Below are 19,613 nucleotides of genomic sequence, written 5' to 3'. Positions count from 1 at the left end.
TTGGCGGTTATGATTTTACAATTTCAATATTTAGAAAGTTTAATAATAATTACGACAGCAGGCAATATGATCGTAAGAAGAAATTCTAAAGAGTGAAGTGTCTGATTCCTATGATTCCGACAACTTTTGAGGTCAGCACACTTGCCACGGACACAGATTATGTTTTTCACCATAAGTACACGGCAGCAGCATAGAGGTTGTATTTTATTGCTCTAAGAAGTTATAATTACAGGCGTTATTCAATCATTTTAAAAGAGTCCCCGTTTTGAACCTCACATTATCTTTGGGCTAATCACATCATTAGAGAAGAGATTTGTACAAACATGATGCGCATATTACATAATTAGATCACATAATTCAGACAGTAGAGGAAGTAGACGAGTTTTATTGGCGGATTAAAGTGACCATATCGAACTTGTAATGTGCATTCGCGCTTAAAATAGTGCATCTTATTAGTTGTGGGAGAGAGCGTAATGAGTTTTGGAAAAAAAAAGAACTGACAATTGAAATGGCGCATGTCACAATGAAAAAAAGGTCATTTAATTAGATCCGATATCTTTATCATAAGGACGAGGGCTATAACTAATTTGTGAGTTCATCCTGCGTAGAAAAGAAGTAGTTAAGTCCAAGAAGTTGAAACTTGTGTATTGCAAATACAAAGCGCTTATGACCAGACCTTTAAAACTGGAATGTCAAGATCCACAGCTGGAGGGGAATTTCCCCATAGGCTCCCTATAAGGGCGCTACACTGGACCCATACATCTCGGCTATTAATCATGTCCTCTAATGCAAAATCTTGGAAATTTCTTTCCCCATGGAGTCGCTATGTGTTCGGATTTCTGTCTAAACATTTGCTTATGGATTCGAAACTATAGTCGATGACTTAAGCACATTATTACGTCACATTTGCCTTCGGAACTGTAAATTTTCAATGGTTGTACCGGATCCTTATATCTCTAAAACCTAAAACAGATATAGGAAAAGAATACCAGTCTAACCCAGCCATATATTAGTTTGATACACCAATGTGGACATTACTAAAGCAAAAGGAAGGATGCTACATGTACCATTTTGTTGCTATTTAAGAGCCTTTTCATATCAATACAATTAGTGTTAAAATTGTTTAAAAAAGTCTCTTAGAACGTTGTTCAAGAATTAGCACCAAGAAAGTAATCAAACAGAATGATAACAATAATCACAGCAAATTTTTAAATTTTATATGAATAGAAAAAGTAAATAAAAAAAGTAATCGAACAGTGAAGTAAATTATAATTCAAATTTTATATTGCTGCTAATTCTATGTTATTTCCCCTTTTTGTCTTATTCTTTATAACAACACATGCGTGATAGTAGTCCTATATATGTGAATGTATAAATGATTTAAGGATGTTTGCTACTCGGTTTCAAAATAACAAACTTTTCAAAAGACTGTTTTGAAATGATAGTATATAAATAAAGGAACTAAAAAAGCAGAAAATAATGAGGGGTCCGTGTGCTTGTTTTCGAGATATAAGCCATTGAAAATTTGGCGGGAAATGATTCTCTCTAGATTTTTCATACTTTTAACATTGGCCGCTTTTTTGTTTCAAAATCTATGAAAAAATAACAAGGATTTTATAAGATTTTTAAATATGGTTAAACTATATGTAATAAAATTTTGAAAATAAAAGTAGGGGTTAGCAGGCAAATTTTTTTAATGGCAATACATGGCTAAAACTAGAGGATTCCGAAAATCTGACAAAAATTCAAAAACATGACAAGCGAACTTCCTTAAAATTCACTGTGGAGACACTGTATACACTTTGTAATAGGATGAAGGCGTATTCTAAATTTTGTGATGAATAACTGGCATGTGGGCGATATACATGTAGTATCAGTTTTCATTGATATAAGTGATGTTTTTTCATTGATGCAAGTGATGTATGACTGAGGCGATATACATGTAGCATCATTTTTCTTTGACATAAGTGATGTATGACGAAATCTCTTTTTAACAGACTTCCCTCTGTATCTTTTGTAACCTTTGAGGCAACATGTATCGTATAAAGGATATATGGCTTTCAAGACGATAAAACCTGTATCTGCTTAGGTTTTTGTATATGGATACACACCTATTCCGTTACAAAACGCGCTTATCAAACATCTAACGAAGCAACCAAAGTAACATCATATAAATATGAAATAAGGATCTTATCGATGTAAAATACGTCATATTCGAACATTTTAATCTCAATGGTAGTTTGTATATTACATAATCTATCATGTACTTCTTGTTACAGTTGCTACAGGCGTAAAACATGATTGTCGAATGTTAAACAGTTGTTTAGCGGAAAAGCTGTTGCAATATGTTTCAGGGTACAACCTAAAGAAACTCAGACAGAGTGGCGGATTCGGGGTGGTGTAGGGGCTTAGAGGGCGTACGTCCCCACTTTGATCGGAAAAAAATGTCATTTTTAGGAATAAAATCTTCACTTTATTTTCTATTATCACCAATTACGCCACCGAATTGTTTTCTTCAACCTTGGATCCTCCCCAGACTCATAAGGTCTGCAAATACAAAAAAAACTATCCAAGCTTAACGTTCTATACTGAGAATTTAAAAGGGCATTTGGAAAAAGCTTCGTATTTTGCGAGGCACACAGTTTTAAAACATTGTTACTTGTTAGGTACCTAAAAGATGTTTCGAGTGAATTGTCAATATTGTTGAAACTTTATATCTTTTTAGACGCCAGCAAGATAAAGTAAGCAACAATCATTCGCTTAAGGACATATATGAATATTTATAAATATATTTTAACATACTGATTTATGGCAAAATGAGAAAGTATATCATATTTACATCGCATACATTAAGAATACATGAAAAGTTGTCTCATTGGCACTCATACCACATCTTCTTATATCTATATGTACAGGGAGGCAAAACAAAAACAAGACGATGAAGAAAAACAACAACAAAAGTACACTGTATACGAACAGTAAACAGATACAATAATTCCTTTAAATGTAAAAAATCAATTAAAAAAAATGGAAGCGATACATGTATGAAGTGTTCCGGAAGGGTTAGGATTCAGCGGATAAAACAATTATATATGAATTTCCACCATTGCTAATTCGCCGTTTCAGAATCGTCGGTAAAGGAGTAGGCCCGGTAAGACCCCTTTTTTGCCCCAAAATATAGTATTTTTACAAATTTGTTAAAATGTCAACTTTTAGCTATTTATTGGAAAGAAGAATACTTCTGTTCCATAAATATGGGCTGTTTTTGACAATACAATGCACATGCATCAGTTGATAGGATCATACATTCATGCAATATTACTGAAATCTTCACAATTTTAGCATTTGTGCTAATTTTAAGACGTTTTTTGTCTAAAATGAAAGTGACCGCATTTGTGTTCAGTCTTAATATTTAAATATATGTTGTATTTGATGATAATACATAACATATATAAAGGTTGAGACTGAACACTTACATTTTAGACATAAACCATCTGAAAAGTGACGTTTTATGGCATATTTGATAGATTTTTCATATTTAAGGTTGAATTTATATGATGATATATTGAAAATATGACTTCTGCAAGATGTCTTATTTTTATGGACAATTAGGTATTACGCACTAAGGTAAGATCTATTTTGTAAAAAATAAGTAAAAGATTCTTATTCTTATGAACATTATCTATTCGATTTTCAAGAAACCGATTTCCACAATTTTAATCATAAAACGGCGATATACATTATAAAAAAAAAAAAATTAACAATAGAAATAAGAAGATGTGGTATGAGTGCCAATGAGACAACTCTCCATTCAACACGGAGCCTTGGCTCACACCTATAAAGGGCCCCATAATGACTAGTGTTAAACCATTCAAACGGGAAAACCAACAGTCTAATCAGTCTTGATTGGGTAAACAATTTGTACTTTATATGTCAGGTGGTCGCAGAGCGTTCTTATTATCCGTCACTTAGATTATTATAGTACACTTTGTTTAGAAATCGTCCAAGACGAAATATCTTTGTTCTAAATGAATAAACAAACAAAATGACCTGCATCTATGTTTTAACAATCAAAAGATAATGAAAGAGTTTTCGTTTTTTCTGCACGTTTTCTTTTTCTGTAAATATATAGTGCAACAAACTGATTTGGGGAAAACACACCAAAGATTTCAGGCTTATAATTTTGTACTCCAGACTGGCCTTTCGTCTACACAAAACTCATCAGTGGCGCTTAAGTTAAATAAGTTGGAAGGCTTAATCAAATACGAAGTTGTTAAACTTAAAAAAACGAAAATTTCGAAAAAAGTGTGCAAAATGCAAAAAAAAAAAATTATATTGTGGTTATTATAATTTCATGTATATTTATCGTAGAAATTTTGATAATAAAAAAAGGAAAATGTTTATTTGTGTCACGAGACAAAATCTCAACTTTAAAACGATTATATAGCCGCTTTTCATCTCAAACATGTCAAAGTTACTATTTCAATAGGAATAGAGAGCTAACACATCACTGAAAAAAATTAAAGATGAAATTCTCGACAATTCTTGCATTTCATTTTTTAAAGATTAACTATCTCCAAAACATACTGTAATTCAAGGCTCTATGATATAATCTATATAAATAAATCTATAAATAGCATGCAAGTACCAATAAAAAACGTGTCTATGTAGTTTTAGTGGAAAACAAAGTATATCTAAAGACGTGCAACATTCATAAATTTGAAACATAGTAAAGCTAACGTCAAACTGGTATTTATAATTTAATGCCAATGTACCGAAGCTATATTTAATTTACCAAAGATAGATGATTAAACACGGTTTGATATTTGATAGAATCAGCAGTAATAATTTTTCACTATGTATTCCCCTAGCTTATCCGTTTCTTGTGATATTTTCGAAAGTTTATATTTTTGATAACTTTAATTAGCTCTTTGAATCAAGTGCATTGACATTACAGATCATAACATCAATGTCGAATGTAGATCTTACTTACTTTCTCTCAAGTGTCTACATCGTAAGATGGGCGAGACATAGGCGTGAAAAAGATAGAAAGTAGGATCAGAGTTACGACTTGAAATATCCTAATAAATAAAAGTTCAAAAGATAAAAATAACAAAATACAATTTCCATATTCGTTTACAGATTTTAGAATCTACATCTAGACAGATGTTCCATAGGCATGAAACAGATAAAAAAAAATATGATTCAAGCTACGATTAAAAATATCCTAATACATAAAATTTAAAAAGATAAAAATAACAAAATATGGAACTTGAATACTATTTCCGTAGCTGTCTCCAGATCTAAAAATCTACATCTAGACAGATGTTACATAGGCGTGACTAAGATAGAAAGCATAATCAGAGTTACAAATCGAAATATCCTAGTAAATAAAAGTTAAAAAGATATAAATAACAAAACGTGGAACTTGAATACTATTTCTGCAAGTATGATCAGTACAGTAATACGACTTGATTTACCCTAGTTAATAAAAATAACAAACAAGATAGCGTTAACAAAGTGGGGGGTTGTTAAAATCATAAAATCAATATTATTAAAATAACTAAGTTTCCAACTCCATCAGACAGAGTTGACCCTTTCCTACTCTGTATGATATTGCTGAATTTGGTTATTCATTTTAAGTTACGTTTATATAGATATAAGAAGATGTGGTATGAGTGCCAATGAGACAACTCTCCATCCAAGTCAAAATTTATAAAAGTAAACCAATATAGGTCAAAGTACGGTCTACAATTCGGAGCATTGGCTCACACCGAACAGCAAGCTATAAAGGGCCCCAAAAATGACTAGTGTAAAACCATTCAAACGTGGAAACCAACGGTCTAATCTATATAAAAAACGAGAAACGAGAAACACTTATGAACCACATCAACAAACGACAACTACTGAACATCAGATTCCTGACTTAGGACAGGTGCAAACAATTGCAGCGGGTTTAATGTATTTACACATCCCTGGCTTTCAAATGTTTAGGTTAGAGCGCTAGCGATCCTGAAGGAGATTAATCAAGAAAACCTCTCAGGACACACGAAACATATAATGAAGTGGTATTTGGCATTGTCTCCTGATCTTAAAACAAGCTTTTATCGGCCTTAGTTTTAAATCACCCTTAGTTTAGGCAAGATGTAAAAAAACAAGGTTTTTAAAAAAAGTTGCAAATTACTCAAAATTAGGATTTAGAAAAAACACCTCACTATAGCGAGAATCATGACTTTGGACAGACAACACGGGTGTCATTCGGTATATCGAGAAAAATGATCTCTAAAAAATAACTAACGGTGTCAAGCATGGCGATCGGATCGTGAAAGATCTGGTATCAGATCGTGAATGCAATTGTGTGTAATTCTACTTCAAAATCTGAATGCAGACATGAATATTTCATTAACATTTTTTCCAAATATTTTTTATTCGTATTCTATGAATCAACCATTTTATTTGTTTTATCTTCATTGTATATGCATGATAAACATTTTCTTTTTCCTTTCGTGTTCATGAACAATTATTCTGAAATCACTGTATTGCTGCAGGACTAAATTTGCGATACAGCGCATCAATATTTGAAGGTCTGGATAGGGGTATTCATTTTTATATCTAAATGCTAATTATTAATTATTCCTCATTTATGACCCATTTTCTCTATTCTTTTTTACCCATTTTTCAATTCTTTGTTTTGTCCAACTTTTCTGTGTTTTTACCAATTATTTTCTATTTATGTTTAAACCCCACCCAGACCATCTTAGTTTTCTTAGAAATTTCTTCTTCGCTATACCTGATTTTATAAGGAATCTACAGGTATGATATAGACCTTAGACTAGAATATATATAAAAATAAGGAGACGTGGAATGATTGCAAATGAAACAACTATCCACCAAAGTTCAAATGAAGTGGATGGAGCAATTATAGGCAACCGTATGGCCTTCAACAATGAGAAAAACCTATAACGTATAGTCGGCTATACTATATGCTTATTCATTGTATATCATATAGTATGTACCCGCAGGAAAGAAGTAATTTAAACTATCAGTTTGATAAATTTTCTACGCAAAATATACACATAAAATTCAATCAAATTTAGAACGATGTTATTTATATCTTTCTTTCTATACATTAAGTGAACATTATCATTAAAATGTCGATAAAATTCAACAAACATGAAAATTGTGTCTGAGAAACAATTTGGGGGCACCGTAAATGAATCTTACTCAATATCATCTTGCGCAACATGAAACGTACACCACTTTGTCATATACCGTGGGAATGTCGATTAATTAGCAATTGTGAGATCTTTAAAGAAGTTCATCCTGCAAGAAACATAGTCCATACCCATAATTTTCTGAACGATATTTGAATAAATGAAAGCAAATGATTCATAAATTGCTAATCCAACAATATGTACATGTTATACTCTACAACGAGAAAACCAACTGTTTGTAACATGCAATTCATCTAAATTCATAATCAATTGCAAGAGACTTCAAACGAAGCATATAGATAAGTGTAAATAGTTATACCACTAATTCTAATTAACGGCATACTACGTCGCATCGCCTAAAGCTTCTTACTTCCTCTTTGTCAATTGCTTCCATCTCATACAGATGAAATGAATAACTAGCATTGTACTGGTTACTTTTTTGTTTTTTATGTACATACCGAGATGCCGGTTACAGGTTGTTGCTTTTCTTTAGTACAGTCGTACATTAGGTACGTGACGATAATTTGGTTTTCCCTTGACATTATTTGCTGTGGTTAGACGTTTTTTTTTAAACTCTTTTTTTTTTGTTCTTTATGTACATTCCGAAATGCAAGGGACATGTTTCTGCTTTTTTAGTACAGTCACACATTAGGGGTTCGTGCCGATGATTTGGTTTTCCTTTGTTATTATTTACTGTGGTTAGATTTTTTTGTTTAAATTTGCTTTTTGGTTTTTTTTATGTACATTCCGACAAGTAAGTTACAGCTTGTTGCTTTTCTTTGCTACAGTCACATATTATGTTCAAAACGATTCAATGGTTTTCCCTTGACGTTATTTGATGTGGTTATAGACGCATTTTAAATCTTTATATACATTCTATGTGAATATTAATAATTCGTCCTGAACATGGAAGAAATATTTGCCACTGGACGCTAAGTAACCAACAATCAATCAATCAGATTACAGATTGCTATTGTTTGGGTATAGTCACATATTAGGTTCATAACGAAGCTATGGTTTTCCCTTGATATTATTTGCTGTGGTTAGATGTTTGTATAAAAGAGAAGTTTCAGAAAAACCACGGAAAATGAAAAGCTTAAAGCAAACATAGTTTATATGAGATATATAGATATACTTGCCTAATGAAATTAATATTTTGTTTTCTGGATATTTATGTCGATGTAAAATACAATGCAGTGGCGGATCCATAAATTTTCAAAGGGGTTGGGGGTGGGGTGGGGGTGGGGGGGGGGGTGGGGGGGGGGGGGGGGGGCACTGACTGCCTAAGAGGGGGCCCGCTCTAGTCTAGCTTCAGTGATTCCCTAAATATTCAACCAAATTTTTCTCACAAAAGGGGGGCCGGGCCCCCTGGAAAACCCTCTAAACCCGCCTCTGCAATACTAAGTTAAGGGATACTTTGTTGTTAAAAAAAAAAAAAAAAAACAAAAAAAAAAACGAATACAATGTGTCGGGGCCTTTTAAAGTATGTGTTTTGCTTATTGGTGAAGATCTTACGGGGACCTATACCTGATTGGTCCCTGGTCATTGACAATCATACATGTACCACATCCACTTAAGGATTTCGCTACTCTATTTCAAAATGACAAGCTTTTTAATAGACTGTTATAAAATGAAAGCATATAATTAATAGAACAAAAAGAGCAGAAAAATTGAAGGGTCCGTGTCCTTACTTTTGGCGGGAAATGATTCTCTCTAGATTTTTCATACATTCAACATTGGTACTTTTTGTCTTTCAAAAACTATGAAAAAATAACAAGAATTTTATAAGATTTTCAAATATGGCTTTTTAAACTATATGTAATAAAATTATGAAAAGAAAAAATGGGGTTAGCGGGCAATATTTTTAATGGCACTTCATGGATAAAACCAGAGGATTCCGAATATATGACAAAAAGTCAAAAACAAGAGGAGCGAACCTCCTTAATTATTTTAAGAAACCAAGTGTTTGTTTTGCAGTATGCCCAATAAAAATCCTACTACATTATGTTTCTGTTCCTAGTCAAAAGTTGCAATGTCTCTTGCTTTGACAGCTCTAGGTCACAGTACGGCTTTGACAGCTCTAGGTCACAGTACGGCTTTGACAGCTCTAGGTCACAGTACGGCTTTATCTATACCATATACATTGTACTCAGCTATTAAAGGCATAGACATGACAAAATGTGAAATAATTTAAACAAGAAATTCAACGGTCTTATTACTGTAGGGTAACGTTTGATTATATAAGTATAAACGAAAGAGAAATAATTGATAACAAACACGTATTCTTAATGTTTTTTAAAAGCACGATTAATATTTAAAAATTATACCCAAATAAAAAATTGAAAAAAAAAGGAATATAGCGACCTAAATTGGCATCACAATCAGAATGTTTCATTTAATTCGTTTATTGAAAAAAAAAACATTTTCGTAAAACCATTCTTAAACATTGAGATAGTTATAAAATTGCATAGGTTTTTCAATTTAAATAATTATATCTCTTGAAATTGATTTATTTTAGAAATAAAAACATATCTATAAAACTGCCTCTCTTGATTTCAACATCCCAATTATCAATTTCCCATTTCTCAGCAGTAACATACCCTCTGCTCCGTCGTATGGTGTTTACATATCTCAATTGATACGTTATGCTAGTGCATGTTCACACTATACGGACTTCGTATACGGGAGTGTGCTCCTTACGCAGAAACTGCTCCAACAGAGTTATGAGGAGGAAAGATTAAAAATGACACTCCGTAAATTTTATGGACACCATCACGAATTGGTTTATCTATACAATGTGTCTGTTTTTTAACTACCTAATGATATTTTTACCACGTCTTAGATTGTGGTTTAACATCTATGGCGGGTGTCTTCTAAGTACCGAACGTGACCTATTCCTGAATATGACTTTTGCCAAGTTTGAATTTGCATTGCTATACGACGTGTCTCGGTATTTATACATCCAACATTCATGTATTTATTTATGATGTTTCTGTTGTGGTTTCGGTTAGATATTGTGTTATGTCTTATCGTTTGTGGTTTGAATTTTGTATTTTTGGTACATTTCAAATATGTCTTATTTGTCAGTACACGGTCGAGTTATTTTCCATTTTCCATGGATAAAGTATTGTGTTAGTCCAAATAATTATGACGTCGTCACAGCATTTTCTTAAAATAGACTTTCATTACCGTCATAGTCATGATGATTGTTTGGACTAGTATTGTGAAAATAAATGTATGAATTTCAAGATTATATATTCGTACAAAAAAACGTCACTGTTTGTGATGTCCTGTGTTGTTGTTAATAGAAGATGTTTGTTGTTATTCTGTGGTTTACATGTTGTTACGACTATTATATTATTCATTTGTGCGTTTCTCTGTGGTGAGTGTTCTTGCGTTTGTTTGTGCTGTATTTCTGTCACGTAATTCAGCCCACCATTTTTTCTTAAAATGTCCTGGACCAAGTCAGGAATATGGCAGTTGTTATCGAATAGTTCGTTTCTAAGTATGTTGGCGTTCGTTTTTGTTGCACTTCAGTGTTTCTATTGTTCCGTTGTTTTCCTCTTATAGTTGATGTTTCCCTCGATTTTTGTTTGTAACCCGGATTTGTTTTTCTCTCAATCGATTTATGACCTTTGAACAGCGGTATACTACTGTTGCCTTTATATACCTTTTCTTGTGTTTTGACCATTTTCGAATTTAAGTTCGCATTTGATAAATACCTCAAAGGTCTGTTTAGGCTATGCGTATATTCATCCTGATCGTTTTTAAAAATGACATTTAGTTCCGGAATAGGATTTATTTTGATAACTATATTTAGACAATACACAAAGATCTGATCTGACAAACTTACATTATATATATATTTATTTAGAAACTACCCTAGACAAGTTAAAATAATCATATGTCATTTTCAGAGTTAAAAAATTGGTACATTATAAAATAAGACATCTTACATAAGAAAAATTCACATTATGTACAATATAAAAATATGAACTAAACTAAGAGTTACGTAAAACGTATTATATAAACAAAAAACATTTAAAATTTAGGTTCCAAAACCAAAGTTCTCTGAGAGTACATTTCGCTCAACATTTTCTTGCTTAAACTGTCCAAAGTATTACTGATATAAGGATCAACCTGATAAAAATAATCACCATAGATATCCATTTATATCAGTGAAGTATTTATTTCGGATTTAAGAAAAGCCAGAACACTCTAGAAGGAAATGTTCAATAGACTCGTCAGAATTACATAAACATATTTGGCAAGTGGGACTCTCGCTAAGATTCATCCTATACAAGACTTGGTTCACAGGTAAACAATTTGTACGTGTTAACATTTTAGTCTTGCAGACTTAAAGTCCAGCAAGTTCGACAGATAGGGTTGCCTTCCTTGTGCAAAATTATACAATTTGCGAGAACACGTGTTCCTCAATCGTTTGGTCATACCTGGCTTTAAAGTTTGTATTCGACTTGAGTTTGTGTATGTGTGTGTGTGTGTGTTTATTGTCCCTTGGTTCTGTATCTTCTCCCACTTTATACGGCACAATTCTAATTTTCTAAATATGCGAAACACTTTTTTTTTCATTCAGAATGTGAATAATACTAACAGACTGTGTAGGTGAAATGGGAATAGTTTTCTCTTGTTTTGTTGGTACAATTGTTATTTAGCTGCCAACTACCGTTCATATGCAATAATATCACAAATGTATAATTGATAATCATTTATTGTGTGGATTCGCATGTTACATTGCCGTCTTGGCGACATATAAACAAGAGCAATGTATATACTAAACCCAATTTAGGGAGCTGCCATTTGATTTTTAGGGGGGGGGGGGGGGGGGGTAGGATGGAATATTTTGTCCTGCATTTTTTTTTAGTTGTAATCTCTGTCCTGCCTTTTTATTTTTCACTCTATTCGGTCCTGCCTTTTTTTTTTTTTTTTTAGTTTATCCTGACCTTTTTTTACACAAATTATCATCCTGCCTTTTTTTTTTAATCAAAACTCCTGTCCTGCCTATTTTTTTTTAAATTTCATCCTAGCCCCCCATAAAAATCAAACGGTAGCTCCCTTATTCAAAACCACTTCTGTAGCTTCTGCACGTTTTTAGTTTTTAGATATGCTTCTTCCTTCTCATGTATGAACACGTAAAGGTTTGCGGTAAAACAAAATAATAAAACATTAAAATTAAATGAAATTAATTAAGATATATAGACAATGCCTTTATAACTTACTATGCGGTATTAACATTTGAACACGGTAGCAAAACTATTATAAATTCTAGATCATAACTTTTAAGTTCCCAAAACATTTTATGTGTCCTTTTAAAACTTTGGTGCAGTGTTGTGTAGAGGGCTGCGGTACTATGTAAGCAAAAAATCGTTCGCTAAATACCGCTGGGTATGCGGTATGGCCATTGTTGAAGGACGTACGGTGCCAACTACTACATCATTTGCTCTATGGTGGATTGTTGTCTCATTGGCAATCATACCACATCTTTATATTTTTATATTTATGCAGTGTTCTCGTATCATTCAAATAGACTAAAAGGTTAACAAACATTCTGAGACAAAACTACATCTTGTACAACACTGATACATATTTCTACAAATGCAAAGTACACAACTATGCACTAACCTTTAGACAAACCAACCCAATACCATTACAGTCATTACGTCCCCATCGAATTGTAGCATATAATATTATACACGAAGAAAATCTATGCTGGCAAGACATGTACTGTCCGACATATCGAACGTTGAGAATGATGAACGACCACTTTAATTACCACGGTACCCGCATCTTTAATCACCCATTCCAATATGAATATGTTATAGTTTTTAACAAATATTCATTGATATATCATACGTTGAAATGGTTAATGTAATAAACTCAAGTTTCATTTGTACCTACAGTAACACATTGCTTGTTTGAAGACGTTTTCAATTGATTAACATAAAAAGAGTCCAAAGGATAGAAAATGTGCACTTAAATCATAAACTCAAAACCATAGACAGCACCATGACGAACCATAAAGTAAAATACCAAACGACAATCACGAGTCCAAAAATATACATATAAAAACTGCACAACACACGGCGACCTTGCCATATTGCCAATAGGCAATTTGTAAAGGAATGTCTTAATTTGTCATTTGTATGCGAGATCCCAAATTTTCAATTTATTAGAATTGCCAACTACTGGTTTTATTTGTGCTGTTTAAATATAAAATCAACGTATCATAACAATTACAGGTCATACGACACAATGTCAGCGTTTTGAAAAACCTTCATCAGATACATCCGGGTCCTATAGTTTTGAAGAAGCCAAAATCACAGATCGCTATATTTTACAATGTTTTATAAGCATTCCAAAACCTAATGACTGGTTAAAGACGACCTATATTTAACCGACTGTGCTCTAGTATTAAAAAGATTATGCAGAAAGTCTGAATTAAGATGCAATAAAAATATTTTCTATGCAAACATGAAGACACGAAATTTTCTAAGTTTATGAACCTTTGTGACAAACCTTTTTGTCTGTTTAAAGGGAAATACAATATAATTAAGAGGATTTTAAAAAGGAAGATAAAGTAAGAATATGTTATGACTAAAAGGCCTCCTCAAAATTAAATAAAACATAAGCTTCTAGTAATAAACTCATCATAGATACCAGTATTCATTTTTTTACGCCAGACGCGAGTTTCGTCTACAAACAGACTCATCAGTGACGCTCGAATAAAAAATGTTTAAAAGGCCAAATAAAGTACGATGTTTACAAACATTTGGGGTTTAAAATTCTGAAAGGTTTTGCCAAATACATGCAGCTAAGGTACATTTTGGGTTTAAAATTCTGAAAGGTTTTGCCAAATACATGCAGCTATGGTAATCTATTCCTGGGGAAGAAAATCCTAAGTGAGTATTTCAAAAAAAATAAATTAAAACGTAAGCTTCTAGATAAGATAGAAAATACAAAATAAAATATATGTAACAACCTACCGTTAAATTACATCAGAAACCACTGTTAATTTAGATCTGTTCGTAATATTTATACTTTCTGTGTTACGTAATAAACCACTAATGAGACGTCAGACCCTAGTGCTCTTTTTATTAGCATTAATTACCATCCAACAAATTATTCAACAAGTGGTTATTTTTTTTTAGTTTGAGTAAAAGAAACTTACCTTGATAAGGGTGTAAGAATCCCGTAAATTGTTTATAGATTAATATATCCAAGCAAATTCACATAATCATAAATAAAGCAAAGTCTTTAGACATAGAAAATGCAGATATGTGTGAATTCAAATCACACAAACAGAAAAAAAAAGAAAACTAATTTGATGAAAATGACAACTGGCACTTGTTACCATATTCTTTGCAATTTTTTTGATTGACGGGATACCACGTGCTGATCTATTATTTGTCTGATGAAACGAAACATGTATCTACGCTAGACTGAGAATGGGGATCTCCCTTCATAGGAAGTGACGTTTACATGCTTTTAGCGCCAATTAGATAAACACGTGGTTGAAAATAATTCTCAAATCAGGTAAATAAATTGATACATCGTTTGCAGTGTAAATAACAGGATTTCTTATAGGTAATTGGTCGATATCAATTCATTACTGTCAGAGTTATTTTCCAAGGTATTTTTATTCTGTTATAAATGATGCGTTTTTGCACCTCTGGTGATTGATTTGTGATAAATTCGACACACGTGCATGTTTAACCTTGGCAAATGTCCTGACATATTAATAGTGAATTTTCCATAATAATATTATTCAGAAATAAATGCAACATTTACAACACGTGTCTTTTATTTTTTGTGATAAGTTTCTTATTATTTAGATGAATATAGTTTGTGTTTTGTTATCACTGATTATTATCTCCTTAATAAAATGCAGACGGAAAAATCATGCTTTGCATTGAATTATCAAAAACTACATGCATTGCGTCAGCTTAGAAAAATGAAGGTTCACTTTATAAGCTACAGGGCGGATTACATGCATACGTGCGTATACTATACGAATAACCGACTACAATGTTAAAAGGAACATCTATTTAAATAATATATAAATAAGTATTTCCATTTCATATCATACAATTTAATGAGCCTGTTTATTTTTATTAATTTGAATTTTGAAAATAAAACGCTCTGACACGGTTAACATGTCCATACATTTGTTGAGGGAAGATTCATCCGGGGGGGGGGGGGGGGCTTCAATACTTAATTGATAGGGGGTACCGATGGGGTTCTGTTACCCCACCCTTTTCATAAAATTTAGATCTTAAAAATGATGATTCATCAGCAATGATGACAACCATTAATAAATACATAATTATGCAAGTATCTAAGAACCACGTGATTTAATGATTCAGTGTCTTCATTTTCCCTGTTATGTTTTTCCTCTCTTTAATTGGTTTGATGATTGTTTATATGAATAAAATTTATGTGCAAAATTGATCCTGAGCTTTACATAATTTTTTTTATTTGTATTTTTCCTACACATTTTCTTTTTCCGAGAATATATTATTACAAAAACTAGTGCAATAGGTCGATGAACAAGCCAAATTCCTTATGATACTGAAGTCAACATGAAAACAAATTAGCGTTATACACGTTATTATTGCTAGAAAGTTAATGACTTTAGGTTTATTAACTGCCGAAATAATATCCACAATTTATTATAACGATTAAAAGACGTTTATAGTTAATAGCTAACCAGAAAGATGAATGATAAAGTGATCCTAGAATAATTGTTATAATAAGAATTTTTATGGTAAGCAGTTAAAAGAGCTTATATGTCGCGACATATCGCTAGTTAATGTATGTATATGATATTTAAAATATTTAGCACATTCTTAAAGTACAAAATCAATATAAAGTTAGTCTATTCCAAGGTTGCAACTTTATACTTTATATAATAGAAAGAAGATGTGGTATGATTGCCAATAATACTACTCCATACCAGAAAACAAATGACGTAGAAGGTTCATAATTCGTCCAAAGAAACGTACACGTAGTTGCTAGTCCTTCATCTTATGGACATGTCAATCAATTTGTATATGGATTTATTTCTTTGGGATAATGCAACAGAACAGAAAAAGCTTACATTTAGTTCGAGCGTCACTGCTGAATCTTTGTAGATGATACGCACGTTAGGCGTACAAAATTATTAGCCAGGTATTTTTGATGAGTTTCTTAAATGATAGAAATGTACGTTTAAATTTCTGTTTTTTACTTAGAAAAGTGAAAAGATGTGTCGGATTATTAGATTAGGATCATAAGTGATAAGTTTAAAATTCTAGTGTAAAACAGAAATTGTTATTTAAAATAACAAATTGTTATTTAAAATAATTATTTAATTTCCTGTGTTTGATGCATATTGATGGAGTACCCACATTCGTAAAACTATGAGACGAACAATCGAACAGACCAAGGTGTATGGTATAACGAATAGCCATATGTTTTTAAACGGGACCTTAAAAGAATTTTCTGTTTTACATATTATTGTGACACACTGCTCAACAAATCCAACTAAGGATAAGCGGCAGAACATAGGTCAAGGACGACGATTGTGTCCGCCCAATCTCAGTTTTGGCACCTTCTACTATCTTATAATCCTAACTTGTATAAAAATCTTATCATAAACTCATCAAAAAGTAAAATAAAAAAAAATACCGAACTCCAAGGAAAATTCAAAACGGAAAGTCCCTTATGAAATGGCAAAAACAAAAGCTCAAATACATCAAACGAATGGAAAACAACTGTCATATTCCTGACTTGATACCATGCTTTTACTTTTGCTCGCAAGACGTGCGTTTCGTCTACAAAAGCCTCATCAGTGACGCTCGAATAACAAAAAAAAGCTCTAAAAGATTAATTAAAGTACGAAATTGAAAAGCATTAGGGAACCAAGATTTCAAAAGGTTTTGACAGATACAGCAAAGGTAATCTATTTCTGGGGGTAGAAACTCATTAGTATTTCGTATTTTGGTATATATATATATATAACCAATATTGTCACTAATGCTCTTTATTAACTATGCTTGGGGGATCAATAACGAATAGTATCATACCAAAAAAATGATGAAAAATTTTGTCCTGCATTTTTTTTAGTTGTAATCTCTGCCCTGCCGTTTTATTTATCACTCTATTCTGTCCAGCCTTTTTTCAAATTTCATCCTACCGTATCGTATCTTATTATACTAATTTACTGTTTAAATGAAATTTAGTACCGTTTGTATATAGGCAGTGGCTATTCGTCCGGCTAGCAAAAATGATTCTCTCTTTTGTTGTTCTGCCTATGAATTTCCTGTAAGGTAAATAGTCGGGCCAATGATTATTGGCTTCATTAGACATCTATGATTCCAAAAGATCCTGAATTTCTTGTTTCTGTGTAGTTTGATTAAAGTAAGGTCCTGAAATGATTATGCACGATTCTTCATTTAAATTGTTCGACGATTTTTAATTCATAGGAAATTAGAGAAAAGTGTAGGCACGTGTAACATATCCCCAAAAGTAGGAATGTGTTTTCCATAGAATTTTAAAAAAAATGAATATTAGATACAACAGAAAAAGGGGGGATACCCCAACCCTGGTGTCATATTCCCAGTCCAGGCATATCAGTGCATTTTCATAGATCTCCGTTGTAGTATAACTTAAAAATAATGCATCCAAGCAAGTTTGATATAGTATTTTTCTGAATGCGTTTTGCCTCCATAAGGTAAATGGGGGTAAATCATCAATTTCACTTTGATTTCAGGCTTATTCCTGACAGTTAACATGTATACGCTATTGTTCTGGAATCACTCCTATAGAAATTTGTTTAAATCAATCACATTTTCTCTTGTTTTCTTTATGACATCGTTAAATATAAATCACGATCTCCGATTCTCAAAACGTCCATTGCATACGCGCGTTTGTTATCCGACACCTCATCCGGGACACTTTCCGCGTCACATGACACTTTTATTGATATTGAAGATTTGCGCATCCGCAGACGGATGGCCGGACGAATAGAGATTTTTAACTATTCGTCCGGCTAGCAGGACGAATAGACACTCCGTTGTATATATTGCGGGATTTTCTCGCTGCGTTGAAGACCCATTGGTGGCCTTCGGCTGTTATCTGCTCTTTGGTCGGGTTGTTGTCTCTTTGACATATTTCCATTCTCAATTTTATTGGTACGTATACATGTTTGAATAAGGATCTAGAGGTTTGCCAATGTAGATCACTGACAACAACAAACATTACAGACATGTTGATCCCTACAACAGTGCAAGCAACTATTTGTGTATGCCTCGACTGACTATAATGTTTCTACAGCTAAATGCAACAATTGTAACGTGATTTATCGCGGTAAAATCAGTATACGATACACAATTTCAAGGTTAGCGCAATCCATCAATTTTAACTACACAATCGAACTGATCATTGCTGTAGATGGGCTGACTGACAAAAGGATATAACTAATTACCAGTGGATAGGTAATCAGACATATCTTATGTTTATTCAACACTAATGTTTCTCTAACATAAGCATGATAAAGCTTAAAGGGATCATTGGAAAATTGTGTACAAAGTGGTTGTCATCTGATAAAATCTTCAATACCAATGTATTATAAGGAATACGACTTACCTCTAGTGTTAAAAGCAACACGTTTAAAACCAATGATACTAATCAAATATTAGTTATCAATTATCTGCAAAATTAAGATGAACACAACTTCAAAACTTATTTTATAATATAGTGACCTTTTGTCATATGCGTCATCCGATAATCCAATGAAATTTTATAACTTTAACATTATTCTCACTTTCTTCCATTTTACTTTTAGATAAAAAAAAACAAATAAAGAAGAAAAAAAATCCCTTATATTATCTGACAATTTCAAGTTTTTATGTAAATGGCCACATGTAGCATTGATCTCTATCCCCATCATAATAATACAAACTACATAAAATCCGTCATTGCATAAATAACGATATAACAATATTATAAGGAATATATGGCTATCGAATGAAGGAGATAGGATGATGTTGTTCTTTATTCACACAGAAATATCTATTATTGATTGTTGATGTTTTAATGCCACTTTAAGCGCCACATTTGGACTATTTCGTGGCAACTAGTTTTTATTGGTGGAGGAAGCCGGAGTGCCCGGAGAAAACCACCGACCTTCGATAGGAAAACTGACAATCCTAGTCAATTAAGATTGGAGTCGAGTGCACCCGCACGAGCGGGGTTCGAACTCACAACCTCAGTGTTGACTGGCCAGTGATTACAGTAGTAGAACTACATATACCACTTGGCCACCGAGTCCCCGAAATGTCAATTATACATCTCTACGGACGGTTAATTATGGTACTGTTGTTAGCGCGAGGTTCAAACCCT

General features: G+C 32.6%; 1 protein-coding gene across 3 annotated transcripts in view; it reads right to left on the bottom strand.

Moving 5' to 3' along the window:
• LOC127717498 (innexin unc-9-like) overlaps nt 1–14,641 on the bottom strand; it is a 144,046-nt gene extending 129,405 nt beyond the window's left edge. For 2 of the 3 annotated variants that reach the window (XM_052223175.1, XM_052223176.1), the window contains exon 1: nt 14,401–14,641. The gene's annotated coding sequence lies outside the window, so the exon portion shown is untranslated. Of the gene's footprint in view, nt 1–14,215; nt 14,255–14,400 lie in introns of those variants that run through there. The other variant, XM_052223177.1, reaches the window with a different exon arrangement.
• Nucleotides 14,642–19,613: the final 4,972 nt, after the last annotated feature.

The sequence above is a fragment of the Mytilus californianus genome, unplaced genomic scaffold (assembly GCF_021869535.1).
Source record: "Mytilus californianus isolate M0D057914Y unplaced genomic scaffold, xbMytCali1.0.p SCAF_10, whole genome shotgun sequence".
NCBI lineage: Eukaryota > Metazoa > Mollusca > Bivalvia > Mytilida > Mytilidae > Mytilus > Mytilus californianus.
The sequence above is the reverse complement of the archived record's forward strand: the minus strand, read 5'-3'. Positions and strand labels throughout refer to the sequence as shown.